Below are 24,856 nucleotides of genomic sequence, written 5' to 3'. Positions count from 1 at the left end.
CATTTCAGTGCATTGTTGACTTGTATTCTTTAGGAGGAGACATTAAATCGAGGTCCCATCTCGAAACATAGGTACAGGATTAGGCCATTCAGCCCCTCGAGTCTGTTTGCCCTCATTCATTCAATTAGATCGTGGCTGACCTGCACCTCATCTCCATTTACCTGCCTTTGTTCCATATCCCTTGATTTGCTTACCTACCAAAAATCATTCAGTCTTGAAATTTTCAATTGACCCAACATCCATGCCTTTTGGGGGAGCGAGTTCCAGATTTCCACTACCCTTTGTGTGAAGAAATGCTTCCTGACGTCACTCTGAAATGGCCTAGCTCTAATTTTAAGATCATGCTCACTTGTTCTGGATTCCCCCATCAGATGAAATTTTAAGTAGGTTGTTTAGAACTCCCCTCAATCTTCTAAACTCAAGGGAATACATGCTAAGTTTATGTGACCTGTCATCGTAATTTAACTCTTTAAGCCCTGGTATCATTCTGGTGACTCTACACTGTACTACCTCAGAGGCCAATATATCTTTCCTGAGGTTTGGTGCTCAAAACTGAACACAGTACTTTAAATGGAGTCTGACCAAGGCTCTGTACAATTGAAGCATCACTGGCTTACTTTTGAATTCCAATGCTGTTAAGATAAAGGCCAATATTCCATTAGCCTTTTTAATTACTTTTTGTACCTGAGCACTAGCTTTTAGTGGTTTGTGTACATGGGCACCTAAATCCCTTTGCTCCTCCACAGCTCCTGGCATAGTTCTGTCCACTCACTTAGTCTGTCTATGTCTCTTTGTGACTTCCTGCTCCCATCCACACAACTTACTGTGCCTTCTAACTTAGTGTCATCTGCAAACTTTGATATACAACTCTCTATTCCTTCATCCAAGTAATTTATATATGGTGAAGAGCTGTGGCCTCAGTACAGATTCCTGGTGAACACCACTTGTCATATCCTGCCAATCAGAGAATGAACCCTTTATCCCCACTCTTTGTCTCCTAACTCCCAACCAATTACTATGTGGACAACACCCACAGACGCTCCCCTATACTCCAAATACATTTCAAATGCAATTCATTGGACATGAAAGCAAGGATTTTAACTCCTAGGCAGAAAACAGGGGAGAGGTGCCGGATTTCCCACCTGAGAGTTGCCATGGGCGGTCCAATCAATGCTAATGACAAGTAGCTGTCTTACCCCCACCCCCTCGAAGATCGGGCAGCATGGAGGCCACCTGCTAGCACTTCGGTAAGTCGTAGGGTGGGTTTGGAATGAGCTTGGGATGGGTTTAGCAGATAGGAAGGAGGGGGAGAAGAGAGCCTGGGGCAGTGGAGGCCCAAACTTTCCTTGTGGGGACCAGAGAAGCTGTCCTGCTCCTGGCCCCACAAGGATAAGATGTGTAAAGGAGAGAAGGTTAGCACTCCCCTTGATAAGGATGGAAGGGGCCCTTGTGGCCTTACAACACACAAATGGTTAAGGCATTGCCACCTACTTAGTGGCATCTAACCATGTTTTCTACAAGATACCTGTTGTGGCCTCTGCTTCTGCTCAGGCAGGTCAGAGTGTCCAGGACAGATGCTCCAACCAGTAGGCTGTTAAAATTGTCTCAGGGTCTTATCTGAGTGATAGGACCCCAATTTGCATATAATTATGAGGCGTCCATCTCAATCAGCAGACATTTCAACCGGCTGGTGTTAAAACAGCCGTGGGTCAGTACCTGAGCAGAAAAAAGTTCCCGTTCCGCCAGGCAGAAGGAATTAAAACTCCCCCTGACCTGTTCGGGATGGAATGAGACGCAATATTACAGAAAGTTCTTTATTTCGTTAACATTTTTATGAATAAAATCTGGTTTCAGCAAACACATTTGCAGGTCTCTTGTGATATTTTAGGCACTTGTATTCTGAAAGCTCGCGTCGAAGGAACCACAAAGTACGTGGCTCAGCCAAAGCAGCACTTGTGATCCGTTGGCTTGGAGTCTTTGTTTCATGAGACATAGCTAGTAATTTACACACCCAGGGTTCTAAAAAAGACTCGCGACATGAAACAGATTGTCAGCTAACATGTTCATCTTTACAGTACTGGGGTTTCACTGATATTCAAGTCAAGTGATGAAGCAACATTCTCACTTTGCAATGATTTGTGTTATAGCAGCTGGTCTGCTATTATAAATAGTTCTTGATGGTTTATTTGTCATGCACATTCAACTGGTTTGCTTTGTACCATCGTTAGAGAGCAGAGGGACCTGTACTGAGCACAGTATCTAGGCTGACACCTCAGTGCAGTACTGAGGGAGCGCACTGTTGGAGGTGCCGTCTTTCGGGTGAGACGTTAAACTGAGTCTGCCCTCTCAAGTGAAAGATCCCACTGCCCTATTTGAAGAAGTAATTTTACAACACCAAGTTATAGTCCAACAATTTAATTTTTAATCCCACAAGCTTTCGGGGGCTTCCCCCTTCCTCAGGCAGTGTGGAAACACCGCCTGAGGAAGGGGGAAGCCCCCGAAAGTTTGTGGGATTAAAAATAAAATTGTTGGACTATAACTTGGTGTTGTAAAATTGTTTACAATTGTCAACCCCAGTCCATCACCGGCATCTCCACATCATGGCTATTTGAAGAAGAGCAGGGATGTCCTGGCCAATACTTATCCCTCAACCAACATTACTAAAACAGATATTATGGTCATTGTCTTGTTGCTGTTTATGGGACCTTGCTGTGCGCAAATTGGCTGCCACGTTTCCTACATTTCATCAATGACTACACTTCAAAAGTATTTAATTGCCTAAGAAGCGTTTTGGGATGTCCTGGGGTTGTGAAAAGGTGTTGTATAAATGCAAGTTCGTTTGTTCGTTCGTTCTTTCTTTCTTTACTCCCTCTCTTCCAGGAGAACATATTAGTGAGGGCAACAAGCCATACCTCGTCATAATTCAAATTTTTCAACAGCTTCTGTATCAGCCGGGAAAAAGATACTGTATTATGAGATAATTGTGGACAAGGAAGGCCATTCAGCTCCTCTTAATTCATCCATCCAGAGATGCCAACACTCCTCCCCACCTCATTGTAGCACCCAATTGTTTCTTAAAAGATTTTCGCCTCCACTACTCTATCTGTAAGTTTATTCAACGCGCTGATTATTCTTTGTGTGAAGAAGAATTTTCTGATATCGGTTGTAAAATTACATTTTACTTGTTTGAACCTGTTGTCCCCTAGTTCTACCCCCACAGTTTAATTTAAAGTAGCATCCCGGGTTAACTCTCTCTTTCTATTCCCTTCACAATCTTGTATGTCTTGATAAGATCAACTTTCTAAAGCTTAATTTTCTTCAGTCTTTCCTCATAATGCCGACCCCTGACACTGGGGATCAGCTTCAAGGCTCTTCTCTGTCCTGCCTCCAGCTCTTATTTTTTGGGTGATCAGAATAGGATGCAGCTGTGAAGATACAGTCTGACCATATTTTCAAATACAAATTCAACCTAATGCACAGTAGAGGTAAGGGGAGAAAAAAAAATAGACTATTTCCTTGGAGGGAGTAAGAGCTTGATGCTTGAAAGCAGCAAAAATTGGCAGTTGTATTGACCTGTTAGCTGATGTGTCCTCCCAGAGCACAAAATAAACTATGGGAGGTAATTGGGCAAACTGTGAATCTCACATTACTTAGCTGATTAAAGCCTGTGGCTCATGATTAAAAGATGCCAAGAAAGAGATGAAGGGAACAATTTAAAGAAGTCACAGTGACTATTGACACTGACACCAGGCCAATGGCGCTCATGTGCATGACATTGCTCAGTCGCTCAAACCTGACCTGAGTGTTAGTAGTGTGCTGTGTTGAAACACTATGATGTGGAGATGCCGGTGATAGACTGGGGTGGACAAATGTAAGGAATCTCACAACACCAGGTTATAGTCCAACCTATAACCTGGTATTGTAAGATTCCTTACATAAAACACTATGCATTGTTGAATTTCACACTTAACCGTGTAGAGAACTGCAGTAGAGAACTTCAATGCAGCACTGTCAGGCTATGGCCTTACTGCATCAAATTACATATTACACTTCATCATTAATTGTATTCTCACTCTGCACACAATGGGTTTCTCACCATCTCTCCTGAAGGCGTCGGTCAAGTGCCTGGGTTACAGTTAACATCCCACAGAATTGTAACGGAAGATCCCCAGAGTTGGGCCCCTTGTACAGTCCCACCTGGTAGTATTGACTGCATCAAGTGACACATTCCAGGCAAAGTGTTAGGTGATTATTGTCCTCTCACTTCCTGACTGTGCAACTACAAATCTTGTTAATTACATCGAGTGGTGTCACTAAACGCAGCCATGAAAAGCAACCAACTGTCGTGTAGAGGGAACAGTGCTGAATAGATGTTGGATTATATCTATTACTGCAAGTCACCTTCTCCTTCTCATTCATGAGTATTAATCAGGGACAAACATTTGAATAAGTTGAGATTTTGAATTTCATCCAAATGTTGATTCGTTAAAATCCAAATGGCCTTGAAATACAACAGAAGAGTACAACTAGAAACAGTCCCTAAGTGAGTTGTCTTAAAGTGACTAAGCGAGTCTCCCAAAGTATCCTGCAATGGAGGTTATACATTTTAAAAAGGTTGTACTTCAAAAGATTATAGAATGGAGTTTTTCCAATGTTGCCAATGAGGCTAGACTTTCAAATTGAAGCAACCTAGTGCAGGAGGTAGAAAGGTCACAGCGGATCAGGGAAGAATTTCACTCTCTTCGGACAGAAATGATAGACATTTTTACATCAGGGTGATCTTAAGGTTGCATGAATGCTTGAGATGATGGGTCTACCAGGTAGGCCAGCTGGTTAAAGTGGGTCCATATGAGGCTAGTTCTGGTGATCCACAGAAAACAGTAGCTTTACTGATGTAAGCAGATAGAATGTGAATGTCCATGCCAAGATTCCTTCCTCACCAATACCACCAAAAGACAAATTAACTGGTCATTAATCTCGTTGCTGCAGGTGGATAAAACAACTGCAGCACTTGTTTTCATAACTGTCATTGCACTTCAAAAGAAATTTATTGTGTGAAGTGCTTTGATATATTACAACTTTTCTTTTTTCGTTAGTAGATATCTGACACATGGAAACCAATCACACACTTTCCCCATAGAGACGCACCTAATTTTAAAAAATTAATTCTCGGGTTGTGGACGCCACTAGTAAGGCCAGCATTTGCAGGGTTATTTGGGGCCAAGCGGCAAGAATTTTAATCTTCCGTGACAGGTCTACTCCTGGCTCTGTAAATAATCCAGGCTGGTTAGTCAATCATCAACAGTACTGTGGACTTGCTTGGGACAGATATTGGATTATCGATTCTGGTACAGTGGGTTGACTTGGGTCCAAACTTGTATTGCTAGACATGTCCTCTCTGCGCTAAATTTCACGACAGGTGGAGCAGGCGGTGGGTGGGAAAAGGGTCAGAGACAATGTTTTGCCACATCACTCAACATATTCAAGAACTTCCAAAACAAATGACTGAGAAATCACAGAATGGTTACAGCACAGAAAAGGCCATTCGGCCCATCGAGCCCGTGCCAGCTCTTTATAAGAGCAATCCAGTTAGTCCCATTCCCTCGCGCTTTCCCCATAGCCCTCCAGATTTTTTCCATTTAAGTATTTATCCAATTCCTTTTTGAAAGCCACGATTGAATCTGCTTCCACCACCCTTTCAAGCAGCGCATTCTAGATCATAACTACTCACTGCTTAAAAAAGTTTTCCCTCGTGTTGCCTTTGGTTCTTTTAACAATCATCTTAAATCTGTGTCCTCTGGTTCGCGACCCTTCCGCCAATGGGAACAGTTTCTCTTTATTTACTTTATCTAAACCTGTCATGATTTTGAACATTTTATCAAATCTCCTCTTAACCTTCTCTGCTCTAAGGAGAACAACCCCAGCTTCTCCAGACTCTCCACACAAATGGAGTCCCTCATCCCTGGAACCATTCTAGTAAATCTTTTCTGCACCCTCTCTAAGGACTTCACATCCTTCCTAAAGTCTGGTGCCCAGAATTGGACACACTACTCCAGTTGTGGCTTAGCCAGTGTTTTATAAAGATTTAACGTAACTTCCTTGCTTTTGTACTCTTTGGCTCTATTTATAAAGCTCAGGATCCTGTATGCTTTTTTTAACCACTTTCTCAACCTGTCCTGCCACCTTTAAAGATTTATGCACATATATCCCCAGGTCTCTCTGTTCCTGCACCCCTTTTAGAATTGTACTATTTAGTTTATATTGCCTCCCTTCATTCTTCCTGCCAAAATGTATCACTTTGCATTTCTCTGCGTTAAATTTCATCTGCCACTTGTCCACCCATTCCACCAGCCTGTCTATATCCTCTTGAAGTCTATCACTATCCTCCTCACTGTTTACTATACTTCCAAGTTTTGTGTCATCTACAATTTTTGAAATTGTGCCCTGTACACCCAAGTCCAAGTCATTAATATATATCAAAAAAACAGTGGCCCGAGTACCAACCCTTGGGGAGCACCTCTCTACACCTTCCTCCAGTCCGAGAAACAACCTTTCACCGCTACTGTCTGTTTCCTGTCACTTGGACAATTTCGTATCCATTCTGCCACTGCTCCTTGAAGCCCATGGAATAAAATTTTGTTGACAAGCCTACAATGTGGCACTTTATCAAATACCTTTTGAAGGTCCGTATACACATCAACCGCATTGCCCTCATCAACCCTCTGAGTTTTTTGATAAGGTAACAATCAAGTTAATTAAACACAATTTGCCTTTAACAAATCCATGCTGGCTTTCCTTTTATTAATCCACACTTGTCCAAGTGCCTGTTAATTCTGTCCTGGATTATCGTTTCTAAATGCTTCGCCACCACCGAGGTTAAACTGACTGACCAGTAGTTGCTGGGTTTACCCTTACACCCCTTTTTGAACAAGGATGTAACATTTGCAATTCTCCAGTCCTCTGGCACCACCCTTATGATCTAAGAAGGATTGGAAGATTATGGCCAGAACCCCTGCAATTTCCACCCTTGCTTCCCTCTGCAACCTAGGATGTATCCCATCCAGACAGGGTCTACTTTAAGAACAGCCAACCTTTCTAGTACCTCCTTTATCAATTTTTAGCCCATCCTATCTCAACTATCTCTTTTACTGTGACTTTGGCAGTATCTTCTTCCATGGTAAAGACAGATGCAAAGTACTCATTTAGTACCTCAGCCATGCCCTCTGCCTCCATACGTAGATCCAGCAATACCTCTTTCCTTGTTGAGCCGGAAACATATTGATCAAGAAAGCTCTCCTGAACACACTTCAGAAATTCCTCCCCCTCTTTTCCTTTTACACACAGGTAAAGTTCCTCCTTGCTCAATAGAGAGAGGACTCGCTCTTTTTCTCTCTCTCTCTCTCTCTCTCTCTCTCCCTATGTACTCATACTCTCTCAACTTTGTCTTTCTATCTGTGTGTGTATGCTTCTCTCTGTTATCCCCTCTCCTGTAGGGACACATTCTCTTAAATCCTTCTAAATCCTCATCAGAAGTGACAGGGCACATATAATGCATCCAGCCACATTTGCACAAGAGCCAGGTATATTGTATGAATATGCAAATAATAGGACTATGTCATCTGATACATTCCATTATTTGTGCCATAGCAACACTGGATGCATCCCTAGCATGCATCATCACTATGGACAATGCAGCAGCCATTTAAATGTCCCAAGAACCTATGCAATCGATCGCTGAACGATCAATTGAATCGGCTTACACCGCAAATTTAAAACAACATTTGGATTCACATCAGCAGCACTGAGGTTGCCAGCAATGCTTTGCTGCAGCAGCCTTTGAAGCCTGCCACAGCCAACTTTTGTCCCACTCTAGCAGAGGCTGGTGAGCCTAATAAAAGTATTGATGCGTCTAAGGCCAGGAAATCACCTGGGGCGTCAGGGGCACATCTTTGTGGTGGGCAGAAGCCCCACGACATGAAAGATGCACCCCAGTTCTACAAAAGTGGAATATCTGGGCTGCCACCTTGGGAACAACTTGACCCCAGCGAGTCCCCACTTACCCCTCCTTCCCCAGAGAATAGTCACTAGTTAGTCAGTGGGCACAGGTTGAACTCTGGCTTGGCAGACAGCAGGTACCAGGAGCTCCTCACAAGTGAAATGGTCAGCAACTATAAAATGTGTGAGTGCATTGCCCTCATCCTCCTAACTATACCCTGGACACACATCACATCCCACTGAATAGTGGATCAACCAGTTGGAGGTGCAGGGTTTCAGCCGCAGCTGCCTCTCTCTTCAACCCAATCATGGTAAGTGCTGAACCTTTGACATAGGAGCATGTGTTCATGTCTTGTCTGCAGGTAATGTTTTCCAGTAGTTGTTTGAGTTTCTTCATCAACCATAAAATGGGAATCTGCTTTAAGCATGGTGGAAGGACTACAGCAGCTTGCAATGTGCCAGCCACCTTGATGTACTAGATGTCCAAGCCCAAAGCCATGTCCCAGGCTTGTCCATCACCTGCTGGTGGGTTGAGATCCTCACGTGAGCTGTTTTGGAAAAGACCACTCCCTCAGAACGTATAGTGACAGGTCATTGTAGGCTGGGATCTTCTCTCCCTGCAACTGTTCAACCTTTTTGCCACAGATCCACCTTGTGATTTAGTCCTGCATCTCTCATATGGGTTAAAGCAGCCCTTCTGTTGCATTGCCTAGGATTCTGAATGCTGAAGGGGAACTGTTTGGACAGAAGCCTTGCATGGCACAAGCTTAACTTGCATTAGGACTGAACTGTTATTGAAGGAACACGAGGAAGACCAAAATGCTATTTGATCCTTCTCACTGCCATCCCAAAGGACTGTGTCCAGTCTCAAGGTGGCATGCAACGCAGCCCCAGTTACTAATATTAACATTAATTGAGATAGCTGCCCCTTATGTATTCAAATCAATAACTTAAAGATCACTGTGCAAAGCCATAATACTGCACTTAGAGCACACAACGGTTGATCTTACGAATTCAACCTTTACTCAAGATGATGAATGGAATGCACTAAGTCTCTAGATGAGTCCACAAACAGCACAAAACCTTTACAAATGCTTTCAGATAGACCGAGAACACATGTCGAGATTGCTCCTTACGAAGCCATTCAACATATCATTGATGAAGACATCAAACACACTAGGTAATAGTGGACTTCTATCCCTCAATCCTATTTTGAGAGCAATCAGTTTAGTGAGCCTCTCGTTGGCCCTGACACAGATCTTGGAGCAGGAGTACATATCCCATATAAGATTTGGCCATATAACCCCATAGCTTCGAGCTTCTTCATGAGGGGTGTATGAGACACTAAATCAAAAGCCTTATGAAAATCAATGGAAGGAAACTGACATTCCAACATGATAAGGCACAACATAAATGCAATAACTTATTATAATCCTACTATTTGTTCATTGTCACACAATTGATAACTTTTTGCAAAAGACCAATGCATTAGAGGCATAGGCACAGAGCAGGTGCTGCAAATTACATTTAATATGGAATTCAAATCTGGGTCTTTTAGCAACAGGGGTGTATCGTTAATGGATCTTTGCGTTCATCATTGTTTTGTAATAATTAAGCTCTTATTTTGAAAGGTATTCGGTATACATGAATTCAGTAAGATTACAAGTCCAAGGTTTTTAAAATTGGTGTATTTTTACATGTTTAAAAACTTGGCTAGGGGTCCTTGTTTTCAGGAAGATGCACTGGGTTACAAAAATCAAATCTATTACTTCTTGGAAACATAATGTTATCAGATTCAAACGCCTTCACATGCTTTAGTGTTCTGGTTGATGTTATCTATCCAAATAACTATTTCTCAGACAGCCAATAATAGAGAAGACATGATCTGATATGTTTTACTGTTAAAATTTTCTAACAATAAAAATCCAATGAAAGTATTTGTCTTTCTTCTCTGAGGTCACTTGCTGCTGACTATTTCCTGAATGTTGCAGTAAACATTTCTGAAGAATTTGCAAGCATTGAAACAAACTGTTAGGGGACCTGGGGGATGCAGCCCTCTAGGACCTGGATTTAAATTCATCCCAGACTGATGGGACAAAACTGGAAAGGTCCCATGTGAATTAAGTTGTACAGCTGCAATCCAATTCCTAGTGGGGTAGGGGCCTGCAGGAGGTCATGTGATGAAACCTGCAGGAACACATTGAACCCGAGTTGACAACCCTAGCCTGAGTATGCAGTGGTTGTATAATTAGAGGAATCATTTGGGGTTGTACATACATTTTTTACAAATTAAGAGCAGGAGTAGGCCATTCGGCCCCTCGAGCCTGCTCTCCCATTTGATAAGATCATGGCTGATCTGATTGTGACTGCAACCCTACTTTCCCATCTACCTACTATAACCTTTGACTCCCTTGTTAATCGGGAATCTATCTAACTCGGCCTTAAAAATATTCAATGACCCCGCCTCCACCGGTCTCTGGGGAAGGGAGGTCCAGAGACTCACGACCCTCTGAGAAAATAATTCTCCTCATCTCCCTCTTAAATGGGAGACCACTTATTTTTAAACTGTGGCCCCTCGTTCTAGTCTCTCCCACAAGGGGAAACATCCTCTCAGCATCTACCCCTTCTAGTCCCCTCAGGATCTTGTATGTTTCAATAAGATCACCTCTCCTTCTTCTAAACTCCAATGTATACAGACCTAACTTGTCCAAGCTTTCCTCATAAGATAATCCCCTCATCCCAGGAATCAGCCAAGTGAACCTTCTCTGAGCCACCTCCAAAGCAATTATGCCCTTTCTTAAATAAGGAGACCAAAACTGCACACGGTATTCTGGATGTGGTCTGACCAATGCCCTGTACAACTGTAACAAAACATCTCTACTTTTATATTCCATTCCCCTTGCAACAAATGACAACATTCCATTTGCCTTCCTGATCACTTGCTGTACCTGCATACTAACATTTTGTGATTTATGTACTAGGACACCCAGATCCCTCTGTACCTCAGAGTTCTGCAATCTCTCTCCATTTAAATAATATACTGCTTTTCTATTCCTCCTGCCAAAGTGGACAAGTTCACATTTTCCCACATTACGCTCCATCTGCCAAATTTTTGCCCTCTCACTTAACCTATCTATATCCCTTTGCAGACTCCTTACGTCCTCTTCACACCTGACTTTCCTACCTACCTTTGTGTCATCAGCAAATTTAGCAACCATACGTTCGGTCCCTTCATCCAAGTCATTGATATAGATTGTAAATAGTTGAGGCCCAAGCACTGATCCCTGTGGCACTCCACTCATTACATCTTACCAACTTGAAAATTGGCTACTCTGTTTCCTGTTAGCTAACCAATCCTTCATCCATGCTAATATGTTACCTCCTACACCAAGAGCTCTTATTTTGTGTAGTAGTCCTTGATGTGGAACCTTGTCAAATGTCTTCTGGAAATCCAAGGACACGACATTCACAGGATCACCTTTATCGACGTTGCTTGTTACTTCCTCAAAGAACGCTTGTAAATTAGTCCAACACTAATTCTGCCCAAACAATGGTTAGAATTACATTCCATTGTAATATGACTTGGGTAAATTTTCATCATGAGCAGAGTTTTATGCATGGCGATCACAATCGGGAATTATTAGACAGAAAACCCACAAATCGGGAACACACTGAAATTACTGATATATGTGGTGTTCTGCGCTAGGAATACTGGAGAGAAAAATTTACCCCTGGAATCAAATTCCGCACAAACAGTCGTAACTTCTTACTTCTCATTGCATTCCAAGCACATTCGGAACTGACACTTAATGTTAAAGATGTTTTAAATGTGATCTATAAATACAAAGACAGTTAAACAAACCTTCATGCAAGTTTAGTTCGGGATTTGCATTTTTAGTGTCAAAGCTCCAAGGAAAGTGACCAGAGCATCGGACATATCCCAAAGCTGTTCCGTGCGTTTGAGCAAAATATTTGTGGAAATATATTAAATATTATGATGCAGCCAAAATTGGGTTGGGAAATAATATTTGATTTTCCACTTAATCTCAAAACAATGCTGCAGTGGTGAATGGCTGTGCTTAACCTTATCAGGATAATTGTTTCTTCTGAAAAGTGTGACCATGAAATTATTTACCAAAAAAAAGTATCATCACACCAAAATATCAATATTATTCCTTTTTGTTAAGTGTGTTTTATAAGTGGACTATGTTAAAATTACATTGTTGCCCCCAGATAGATTAATATTGATGTCAGACGTAAGCTTGTTTAATGAATGGGAGTTTTTCCATTGCAGTTACAATTGAATTAGCATTAGTCACAGTACAGTTAGGGTGAGCTCTTAATTTTTCATGTGACTTACCAGTTATTGTTAGATTTTATTGATTTGGAAAGTATTCTAACCAGGATTAAATTTACGTGTAAATTTCTCATACTGGTATAAAAATGTGCAGGTAAGTACTGATGAGAGGCCATTCGACCCATCTAGTTCTTGGAAACCTATGATTTTTCTCCCGCCCCTCCATCACCTTATTTAACTATCTCCTGAATGACTCCAGAGATTTTGTCTCCTCTAATTTACCCAGAAGACCATTCTAGATATTTATCACTCTTTTTGTATGAAGTCTCTCCTGACAGCAGTCCTGAATTTGACTTTGACCACTTTGTACCTATGTCCCCTTGTCTTGCTTGGGAGTTTAACTTGAAGCAGTGCCCAGCATTAACCTTTCCTGTTCCACTTAGTTTCTTATACACCTTTTAATGAGCTCCCCTCTGATGCTCCTTTTAAAGAGTGAAGAGTCCAGATTTTCCCATCCTTGCCTCATTAGTCCTCTGACACTTGGGGTCAGAGGTTAGGAGGCTGTTGTATGCTGCGAAGTGGGGCGTGGGGAGGGGGTGGAATTGAAGTTTTTACAGAAAGATGTTGGGAGCTGAATCCCCTCCTGAATAAGAGCTGAGTGTACTCATATTGCGATTAGCCTCGTTGCCTTTTCTACACTGCTTTCATGGATTGGATGATTCCCCTGTACATGGGTGACCACAACTGAATGCAATGTTCAAGTTGCATTCAGCACTGGACGACTTCAACAGAAAAACCTCAGATTTAAATTCTACTAACTTGGGAATATCGCTCAACACTCTTTCTTTTGTTGATTGCCCACTCACTACAGATCAGCTTAGTCGCTGTAGATCTATTTCAGCCTATCCCCTTAGTAGCTCGACACTATTCATTAACTCAGACCTCTGGCTGTGGATTTCGTGTTGATATTTTAGAAAGACAAACATGAACAAGATTGGAGAGTGCCTTTTGTCTTCAGTTTGTGTCTCCGGGCAACCAGGAACTTCAGTCCAATAATGTTGCCAGTTTGGTGCCAACCTTGACTTACAACAATGACTACACTTCAAAAGTACTTAATTGGCTGTAAAGACCTTTGGGGCATCCTTGGGTCGTAAAAGGCGCTATAGAAATGCAAGTTTGTTCTTTCTTTGTGGCTGTATAATTAAATTTCAAAGGCCCAAGATACAGTCTTGATGGTAACATGTGTTCTGTAAATCAGTATGAGAAGAAAGGAACTTTTGGTTCTGAGACCATGATGGGGTAGAGAATCTGGAGTAAGGGCATGGACTTGCTGGTGCTATTCTTGCAAGCAATAACTCGGATATTGTCGCTTTGTGATTTCGCCAGGCTACCCCTCCAAATGCACACCCACTACATTCCAATTTGTAATTTCTGCTAACAGATACAGAATCTGCATGTGTCATGCACTTCACCATGCCTGCATATATAATGCATTTAAACAAGGGCAGAAGCAGAGCACGGTAAAATGAAGCCCATGCTGCCAGCTGAATCATTACAAGGCAAACCACTGGCACCTGGAAGCAGCACTTCAGATGCCAGTGCTGATTAATAGGTGCCTCACAATGTAAGTCTGCGAGACCGTCATCATCTGTACATTCTGCGTAACTTTGCAATAAAACCAGGCTTAACCAAGGAGGAAGATGCTTTTTTTGCCACACCACCATCCTCAGGACTATTCTCTGCACTACCTCTGCTGCCATTGACGTCCATCCTTCAATCTGCTCCTACCTTATTCTGCACCATCAGAAAGAAACACTTAGGACGACGGTCAAATAAATGTATTTCTCTATTTCGTTATGACAAAAGGTCTTTGACCTGAAACATTAACTCTGTTTCTCTCTCCATAGATGCTGCCTGACTTGCTGAGCTCCTCCAGCATTTTCTGTTTTTATTTCAGATTTCCAGCATCCGCAGTATTTTGCTTTTGATTCTCTATTTTGTGTTAGGTATACATGATACGTTTTTGGCCTGGTGCCTGATGCCTGGGCCCTTGGGAGTTAAGAACCGGTGGAGGTAGGGCAAAATATTGGGAACATGTCAGGGGCAGGACTATGGTTTGGAGGCAGACCACAAATTTGAACCCCAGTCCCTGAACTGAGAAGAGGCATCAAGAGGCCAAACTTAATAGATGCACTGCTGGCAAGAGCTAGGGAATTTCATGTTATAAATTGTACTTTTTTTCTATATGTAGTCAGCTAGCTGAAGGGAAAAATGACACAACAATGATTGATTGTTTCAGTGTCTTTTTTTTCTCTCATTGGTAGATTTTTCAAACTTTTCCAGACACAGAGTTCTGATTTGTTTGTGACCAAAGGAATTTGATGTTTATTTTGTGGTTTGATTGGTTGAGAGTGTTTCTCATTATTGGTCGATTTTTCAGAGTACTGATGGTTATAGGATTGTATAAACAGATGGCTTCCCTCATCTCCACTTAGCTTTGTGATATTTGGGTTAACATCTTTGTTAAAATAGCATGCGCAGGAATTTGGTGCAAATGTGTTAACCAGTGTGCTGAAACTAACGAGCAGATGGATTACAACCTCCAGGATTACAAGCCGTGATCATTCTTAGATCAAGACACTCGTTATGTCCTTAGCCTGTCTAGAGTGACAGGTTCAATTCCTGCCCTTTTTGTATTTAGTAGTTGCAGAAAAGAGAGTTCTCTAAGGACAAACTGGGAAAACTTGCTTTGTCCCGTGTTGATATTCTTCCTGCTCATTAATCATACAGTGGCAGCGGTGAGACCAGTAATCATGTTACCCTCCTGTCTGATGGAGGCTGTATGGCATCACAAAGCAGCCATAGGGAATCTGAAAAAAAAGATATTTTGAACAGAAAATAAAAGTGACAGGTGTAGTACTGTGTTCAAATATTCGAAAGGGCTGATATTATGAATGTACTCGCTCAACAGGACCCATGCCCACTGAGATTGGATATCAGTAAACCAAAGAAACACTAACCACTAGTTCAGAAAGAAAGGACCTGCATTTATGTTGCCTTTCATGTTCTCAAGACATCCACAGGTGTTTTACAGCCAACAAATGACTTTTCAGTGTAGTCACTGTGATGTAGGCTCCACAAACAGTAAATGAAAAAAACAACCAAACCTAAGTTCTGAAATTCCCTCCCTAAACCTCTGTGCATCTCTACCCCTCTCTCCCCCTTTAAGATATTCTTTAAAACCTACCTCTTTGACAAAGCTTTTGGTTGCCTGTCCTAATTTTTTAAATATTTGTTCATGAGATGGGGGCATCGCTGGCGAGGCCAGCATTTATTGTCCATCCCTAATTGCCCTTGAGAAGGTGGTGGTGAGCCGCCTTCTTGAACCACTGCAGTCCGTGTGGTGAAGGTTCTCCCACAGTGCTGTTAGGAAGGGATTTCCAGAATTTTGACGCAGTGTCAATGAAGGAATGGTGATATATTTCCAAGTCGGGATGGTGTGTGACTTGGAGGGGAATTTAATTTTTTAATTAATTATAAATATCTGGAATTAAAATACTAGTATCAGTAATGGTGGCCATGAAACTACCAGATTGTCGTAAAAACACATCTGGTTCACTAATGTCCTTTCGGGAAGGAAACCTGCCATCCTCACCCAGTCTGGCCTATATATGACTTCAGACCCACAGCAATATGGTTGATTCTTAATTGCCCTCTGAAATGGCCTAGAAAACCACTCAGTTGTATAATCTCACTTAAAAAAAGTCATAATGAGAATAAAACCGGACGGACCACCCGGCATCGGACCACTAGGCACCGGATACGACAAAGGCAAACCAAGCCCAGTCGACCCTGCAAAGTCCTCCTCACTAACATCTGGGGACTTGTGCCAAAATTGGGAGAGCTGTCTCACAGACTAGTCAAGAAACAGCCTGACATAGCCATACTCACAGAATCATACCTTTCAGCCAACGTCCCAGACTCTTCCATCACCATCCCTGGGTACGTCCTGTCCCACGGGCAGGACAGACCCACCAGAGGTGGCGGCACAGTGATATACAGTCAGGAGGGAGTGGCCCTGGGAGTCCCCAACATTGACTCTGGACCCCATGAAATCTCATGGCATCAGGTCAAACATGGGCAAGGAAACCTCCTGCTGATTACCACCTACCGTCCTCCCTCGGCTGATGAATCAGTCCTCCTCCATGTTGAGCACCACTTGGAGGAAGCACTGAGGGTAGCAAGGGCACAGAATGTACTGTGGGTGGGGGACTTCAATGTCCATCACCAAGAGTGGCTCGGTAGCACCACTACTGACTGAGCTGGCCAGGTCCTGAAGGACATAGCTGCGAGACTGGGCCTGCGGCAGATGGTGAACGAACCAACACAAGGGAAAAACCTACTTGACCTCATCCTCACCAATCTACCTGTCGCAAATGCATCTGTCCATGACAGTATTGGTAGGAGTGACCACCGCACAGTCCTCATGGAGACTAAGTCCCATCTTCGCATTGAGGACACCATCCAACGTGTTGTGTGGCACTACCACCGTGCTAAATGGGATAGATTCAGAACAGATCAAGCAGCTCAAAACTGGGCATCCATGAGACACTGAGGGCCATCAGCAGCAGCAGAATTGTATTCCAGCACAATCTGTAACCTCATGGCCCGGCATATTCCTCAGTCTACCATTACCAACAAGCCAGGGGAACAACCCTGGTTCAGTGAGGAGTATAGAAGAGCATGCCAGGAGCAGCACCAGGTGTACCTAAAAAAAAAGGTGCCAACCTGGTGAAGCTACAACTCAGGACTACATGCATGCTAAACAGCGGAAGCAACATGCTATGGACAGAGCTAAGCGATTCCACAACCAACGGATCAGATCAAAGCTCTAAGCTCTGCAGTGCTGCCACATCCAGTCGTGAATAGTGGTGGACAATTAAACAACTGGCGGGAGGAGGAGGCTCTGTAAACATCCCCATCCTCAATGATTGCGGAGTCCAGCACGTGAGTGCAAAAGACAAGGCCGAAGCGTTTGCAGCCATCTTGAGCCAGAAGTGCCGAGTGGATGATCCATCTTGGCCTCCTCCCAATATTCCCACCATCACAGAAGCCAGTCTTCAACCAATTCGATTCAATCCACATGATGTCAACAAACGGCTGAGTGCACTGGATACAGCAAAGGCTATGGGCCCCGACAACATCCTGGCTGCAGTGCTGAAGACTTGTGCTCCAGAACTAGCCGCGCCTCTAGCCAAATTGTTCCAGTACAGCTACAACACTGGCATCTACCCAACAATGTGGAAAATTGCCCAGGAGTGTTATCAAACAATGTTTTACACCAAGCCATATAAGGAGGTATGTCCTGTCCACAAAAAGCAGGACAAATCCAATCCGGCCAATTACCACCTCATCAGTCCACTCTCAATCATCAGCAAAGTGATGGAAGGTGTCGTCGACAGTGCTATCAAGCGGCACTTACTCACCAATAACCTGTTCACAGATGCTCAGTTTGGGTTTCGCCAGGACCACTCGGCTCCAGACCTCATTAGAGCCTTGGTCCAAACATGGACAAAAGAGCTGAGTTCCAGAGGTGAGGTGAGAGTGACTGCCCTTGACATGAAGGCAGCATTTGACCGAGTGTGGCACAAAGGAGCCCTAGTAAAATTGTGGTTGTTGGAGGCCAATCATCTCAGCCCCAGGACATTGCTGCAGGAGTTCCTCAGAGCAGTGTCCTAGGCTCTACCATCTTCAGCTGCTTCATCAATGACCTTCCCTCCATCATAAAGTCAGAAATGGGGATATTCGCTGATGATTGCACAGTGTTCAGTTCCATTCGCAACCCCTCAGATAATGAAGTAGTCCGTGCCTATATGCAGCAAGACCTGGACAACAAACAGGCTTGGGCTCATAAGTGGCAAGTAACATTCACGCCAGACAAGTGCCAGGCAATGACTGTCTCCAACAAGAGAGAGTCTAACCACCTCCCCTTGACGTACAACGGCATTACCATCGCCGAATCCCCCACCATCAACATCCTGGGTGTCACCATTGACCAGAAACTTAACTGGACTAGCCACATAAATACTGTGGCTACAAGAGCAGGTCAGAGGCTGGGTATTCTGCGGTGAGTGACTCACCTCCTGACTCCCCAAAGCCATTCCACTATCTACAAGGCACAAGTCAGGAATGTGATGGAATACTCTCCATTTGCCTGGATGAGTGCAGCTCCAACAACACTCGAGGACAAAGTAGCCCGCTTGATTGGCACCCCATCCACCACCCTAAACATTCACTCCCTTCACCACCGGCGCACCGTGGCTGCAGTGTGTACCATCCACAGGATGCACTGCTGCAACTCGCCAAGGCTTCTTCAACAGCACCTTCCAAACCCGCGACCTCTACCACCTAGAAGGACAAGGGCAGCAGGCACATGGGAACAACACCTTTTTTTATTCGTTCATGGGATGTGGGCGTCGTTGGTGAGGCCAGCATTTATTGCCCATCCCTAATATCCCTAATTGCCCTTGAAAAAGTGGTGGTGAGCCACCTTCTTGAACCGTGTGGTGAAGGTTCCCCCATAGTGCTGTTAGGGAGGGATTTCCAGGATTTTGACCCAGCGACGATGAAGGAACAGCGATATATTTCCAAGTCGGAATGGTGTGTGATTTGGAGGGGAACGTGCAGATGGTGTTGTTCCCATGTGCCTGCTGTCCTTGTCCTTCTAGATGGTAGAGGTCATGGGTTTGGGAGGTGCTTCCGGAGAAGCCTTGGCGAGTTGCTGCCACAGTGCGCCGGTGGTGAAGGGAGTGAATGTTTAGGGTGCTGGGTGGGGTGCCAATCAAGCGGGATGCTTTGCCCTGGATGGTGTCGAGCATTTATCTGGCATGAATGTTACTTGCCAGTTATCAGCCCAAGCCTGGATGTTGTCCAGGTCTTGCTGCATGCGGGCACAGACTGCTTCATTATCTGAGGGGTTGCGAATGCAACTGAACACTGTGCAATCATCAGTGAACATCCCCATTTCTGACTTTATGATGGAGGAAAGGTCATTGATGAAGCAGCTGAAGATGGTTGGGCCTAGGACACTGCCCTGAGGAACTCCTGCAGCAATGTCCTGGGGCTGAGATGATTGTCCTCCAACAACCACTACCATCTTCCTTTTGTGCTAGATATGACTCCAGTCACTGGAGAGTTTTTCCCCTGATTCCCATTGACTTCAATTTTACTAGGGCTCCTTGGTGCCACACTCGGTCAAATGCTATCTTGATGCCAAGGGCAGTCACTCTCACCTCACCTCTGGAATTCAGTTCTTTTGTCCATGTTTGGACCAAGGCTCTAATGAGGTCTGGAGCCGAGTGGTCCTGGCAGAACCCAAACTGAGCATCGGTGAGCAGGTTATTGGTGAGTAAGTGCCACTTGATGGCACTGTCGACGACACCTTCCATCACTTTGCTGATGATTGAGAGTAGATTGATGGAGCGGTAATTGGCCGGATTGGATTTGTCCTGCTTTTTGTGGACAGGACATACCTCCTTATATCTCCTTATATGGCTTGGTGTATAACTTTGTTTGATAACACTCCTGTGAAATGCCTTGGGAAGTTTTACTACGTCAAAGGTGTGATATAAATGCAAGTTGTTGGTGTTGTTAATCTATTCTTGGTGGTGTTGGTTGGTGTATAATTGTTACCCAGGCCACCAGGAGAGGTCTTTGAATAGCACCATGGGATCTTTCCCATCCATCTGAACAAGTAGACGCAGCCTCGGTTTCACATTTCATCCAAAAGATGGCAACTTCGACAATGCAGCACTCCCTCAGTACTGCACTGAAGTATCGCTCTCGATTCTGTGCTCAAGTCCCTGGAGTGGTTCTTGAACCCACGACCTTCTGACTCAGAAGAGAAAGTGCTACCAATGTGCCGAGGCTGACATTTTATTGACAGAAAATCTTAGGGTGCACTCACGATTTCCTGATATATGTTTCCTGGGAGTGAGGCTCCTCACTGAGAGTGCACATTGATTAAAAAAAATAGTCCCTTAAATATATATATTTTCACAAATTAATTTCAATAATCCTATTTATTTTGAGTGTTAAGAGATTATATGAGGAAAACTGAAGTCACTTTGTGTCTACAGATCATTGTTTTGTTGATGGGTTTTCAGCAATTATTGCATTAATACTGCAATATATAACACATATATAAAATACCCTGTTTGTGTGTAACTGAGAAGCACAGAGGTATAAGGGCTGATGTTATAAAATTGTATTCTAAGTGTGAAACATCCCTGCCATGACCTTATATCAGAAATTTGGACAGAAAATCGTGGGAAATGCCGACCAGAATTCCCGAAATGCACTGCCAGTGAGCTCGGCTCCCTACCAGACATGATTTCATACAATCATCTCTAAATTGCTTTTTAGGGTCAGATCAAGTTAAAAAACAAATCGATCAAATGAAATTCCAATGAAGATTTTTGTTTTTGCTTGCTATCCTTTTGAAAAATTAGACTGTCTTGCTATTAATATTTAGCTTTTCCTTGAAGTCCATTGTTAAAGGATGCAAAATATTTAATTTCCACATACTATATTTCATGATAGGAATCTCATTTCCTTTCCCAGAAAACTAGGAAAATAAACCTGTCAGAAGTAGAGGTTTGCCACCAAGAATGCAGATTTATGTGGGATCTTTTCAAATGCTCAGAACGGATGAAATCAGGCTGCATATCGGGAACGATAAACAGGAGAGCTCAAAAGGACACAACAAGAAAGGAGTGAATCAAAATATCTACTTTCCCAACATTAACATTGGGTAAAAGACCCATAAGGAAATGCATTATCCAAGTGATGGATATCTAATTAACTAAAAGAAAAACTTGCATTTATATTGTGCCTTTCATGATCTCAGGACGTCCCAAAGGCTTTACAGCCAATGAAGTACTTTTGAAGTCAATGTTGTAATGTTAGAAACACGGCAGCCAATTTGCACACAGGAAGGTCCCAAAAACAGCAATGTGATAATGACCAGATAATCTGTTTTAGTGGCATTGGTTGAGGGATAAATATTCCCCAGCTTTTCTTCAAAATAGTGCCCTCGGATCTTTCACGTCCACGTGAGAGGGTAGACGGAGCTTTGGTTTAACATCTCATCCGAAAGTACTGCACTGGACTGTCAGCCTAGATTTTGTGATCAAGTCTCATGACTTGATTTTAACTAAGTTAGAGTAGACGCTGGTGTTCTTTGAAGCTGTGAGCATTTTCGAAAATGTGAGTCATAGAAATCATAGAATGATACAGCACAGAAGGAGTGCATTACAGATCATAACAACTCATATTCTCAAGATGCTGTGATCTATTTCAGAGATTACAGCTACTGCCTGTTTGGTTTTTGGATTATCGACTCAAGTACTTTATATAAATAGAATATAAAATGTGCTTTCTAATTATTAGGTTGAAATTCAAATGAGTTTTATTACCCTCAGAACCTCATCGCTTAGCAGCTTCACATGGTACCAGCATTAAGAATGGAGCAAGTACAATAGTATGAACCTTAGCGGATCACCTTAAGTTTCATAATGTCCACTATACAGGTCGGCTACCTTATTAATATTCATATATTCATTCTTTGCATGTTATTGAGGAACTATTAGGACAGGCAACCAAAAACTTGGTCGAAGAGGTAGGTTTTAAGGAGAGTCTTAAAGGAGCGTAGAGAAGGAGAGAGGTTTAGGGAGGGAATTCCAAAACATAGAGGCTAGGCAGCTGAAAGCACGGCCACCAATGCTGGAGTGATGGAAATCGGGGATGCGCAAGAGGTCAAAATTGGAGGAGCACAGAGATCTCGGAGGGCTGTAGGGCTGGAGGAGGTTAGAGATAGGGAGGGGAGGGGAGAGGCCATGGAGGGATTTGAACACAAGGATGAGAATTCAAGGCATTGCCGGACCGGGAGCCACTGTAGGTCAGCGAGCACAGGGGTGATGGGTGAACGAGACTTGGTGCAAATTAGGATACAGGCAGCAGAGTTTTGGATGAGCTGAAGATTATGGAAGGCAGGAGGCCAGCCAAGGGAGCATTGGCATAGTCGAGCCTGGAAGTAATGCACAGATGAGGGTTTCAGCAGCAGATGACCTGAGGCGGGGCGGAGGCGGGCGATATTACAAAGATGGAAGTAGGCGGTCTTGGTGGTGGAGAGGAAGCTTAGCTCAGGTTAAATAGGATATCGAGGTTGCAAACAGTCTTGTTCAGCCTCAGACAGTGGCCTTGGAGGGGGATGGAGTCGGTGGCAATGGAACGGGGTTTGTGGCGGGGATCAAAGACAATGGCTTCGGTCTTCCTAATGTTGACATTCAGTGTGAGTCCTCTCCTTCTGTAACCAATATGTTGGGTGGCTGAACAAGTCAGTTCTACATGAGGGCTTTCTTTATTTGGAGGCGAGGCTTTATTGAACAAAAAAGATAATGCAAAAAAAATCCAAACAATAATAATCTCTATCCAACTCAGAGCAAAGCCACTTGACAACAGTAACCAAGGGTAACCATTATGAAGCATGATTGGCTAGAAAATTTTCGTAAAGACCAGGTAGCCTCAAGCTTCCCCGTCTTAATGGAATGTATTGCAATATCTTACAACACGGTTAGACAAATCCTAGCTGTTTTTCTCTCTCATCTTGACCTCCCAGCAAATAAATTGAAAATGCATATCCATTGACAGTAACTAAAGATAACAAAAGAGATTATCAAAAAAAATCTAATTGCTAGGGGATACCCTGTGGCATTGCTCAGGGGTGCTCAGGAGCAGATCTGGAGACCTCAAGCTGGGCACCTGGAAACAAACAAACTGAACACTTCAAATAACCTGAAATGCCCAGCTGCCAGGCTGGCACTTCACCTACCATGTCTGGCCATACTTCACCTTGGACCAAATACAAGTCACACTTCGAACTGCAACTGCTGTCAAACCGAAATTTTAAAAAAGGCTTAACACCTTTGTAATCCAACCCAGTTGCACAATGCATATTCACTTAAGTAACAATCGCGCCAGACAAGTGCCAGGCAATGACCATCTCCAACAAGAGAGAGTCTAACCACCTCCCCTTGACATACAACAGCATTACCATCACCGAATCCCCCACCATCAACATCCTGGGGGTCACCATTGACCAGAAACTTAACTGGACCAGCCATATAAATACTGTGGCTACAAGAGTAGGTCAGAGGCTGGGTATTCTGCGGCGAGTGACTCACCTGACTCCCCAAAGCCTTTCCACCATGTACAAGGCACAAGTCAGGAGTGTGATGGAATACTCTCCACTTGCCTGGATGAGTGCAGCTCCAACAACACTCAAGAAGCTCGACACCATCCAGGACAAAGCAGCCCGCTTGATTGGTACCCCATCCACCACCCTAAACATTCACTCCCTTCACCACCGGTGCACTGTGGCTGCAGTGTGTACCATCCACAGGATGCACTGCAGCAACTCGCCAAGGCTTCTTCGACAGCACCTCCCAAACCCACGACCTCTACCACCTAGAAGGAGAAGAGCAGTAGGCACATGGGAACAACACCACCTGCATGTTCCCCTCCAAGTCATACACCATCCTGACTTGGAAGTACATCGCCGTTCCTTCATCGTCGCTGGGTCAAAATCCTGGAACTCCCTTCCTAACAGCATTGTGGGAGAACCTTCACCACATGGACTGCAGCGGTTCAAGAAGGCGGCTCATCACCACCTTCTCAAGGGCAATTAGGGATGGGCAATAAATGCTGGCCTGGCCACATCCCATGAACGAATTAAAAAAAATGTCGAGTAAGATAAGCGACAGGATCATCTAAACATACGAAGAACATTCCCTACACTTCAAAAATACTTAATTGGCTCTAAAGCACTTTGGACGTCATGAGACAATGAAAGGTGCGATATATATGCAAGTTTTTCACTTTTTTCTCTTTTTTTTTTCTTTTCATGTGCAGGGAGATCTTGACCTTTTCAACTTACTTTGCTGGATGAACACAAATAACACACGTAGCTCAGCAAAGGCAGTGCGTGGCTCATCGTTGCTTCGTAACAAACAAGCAGCAAGAAAAGTACCACTGCTGTACACTTTTTCAAAATGTAATTGTTACGAGTGTACCAATTGCCCTTCAAGTTATATCAACTGCACACAGTACGTATGATCTGTTATCAAAATAAGTGTAAAGGAAGTTAGCCAAAGATGAGTGCATTACTTGGTTTTCTATAAGGCTTTGCCCTGACAATATTCTAATAATGTGAAAGAGGTGACGCATTTCCTTTATTCTATCTAAATGTTAATGCAAAATTAAAGAGTGGAAATGTTTCAAGGACCCCACTGATGAATGCCAGTGTACCTTCAGCACTGGGAACTGATTTCCTGAGCCATCTGCAACACTTTAATTTGATAACATCTTGAAGAATGATTCTGTGTACATTTATAATGATGGAAATAGCTGTAAATCACACCAGAGGGCAAAATACGCAAGGAAGTGCTGAATTACAATTTTGGAACTTACTAGAGGTATTAGTCAGAATAATTTCTTATTTAAAGG

The 24,856-nt window shown here is 43.4% G+C and overlaps 1 non-coding gene across 1 annotated transcript; it reads left to right on the top strand.

Annotated features, from left to right (window-relative positions):
- Positions 1 to 1,396: 1,396 nt before the first annotated feature.
- Positions 1,397 to 1,517, top strand: LOC137341911 (U6atac minor spliceosomal RNA). Its single transcript, XR_010967154.1, has one exon. It is a non-coding gene; the product is annotated as a U6atac minor spliceosomal RNA (small nuclear RNA).
- Positions 1,518 to 24,856: the final 23,339 nt, after the last annotated feature.

This window comes from Heptranchias perlo, chromosome 24 (assembly GCF_035084215.1).
Source record: "Heptranchias perlo isolate sHepPer1 chromosome 24, sHepPer1.hap1, whole genome shotgun sequence".
Classification (NCBI taxonomy): Eukaryota; Metazoa; Chordata; class Chondrichthyes; order Hexanchiformes; family Hexanchidae; genus Heptranchias; species Heptranchias perlo.
Note: the sequence above shows the minus strand (reverse complement) of the source record. Positions and strands in the feature narration are given on the sequence as shown.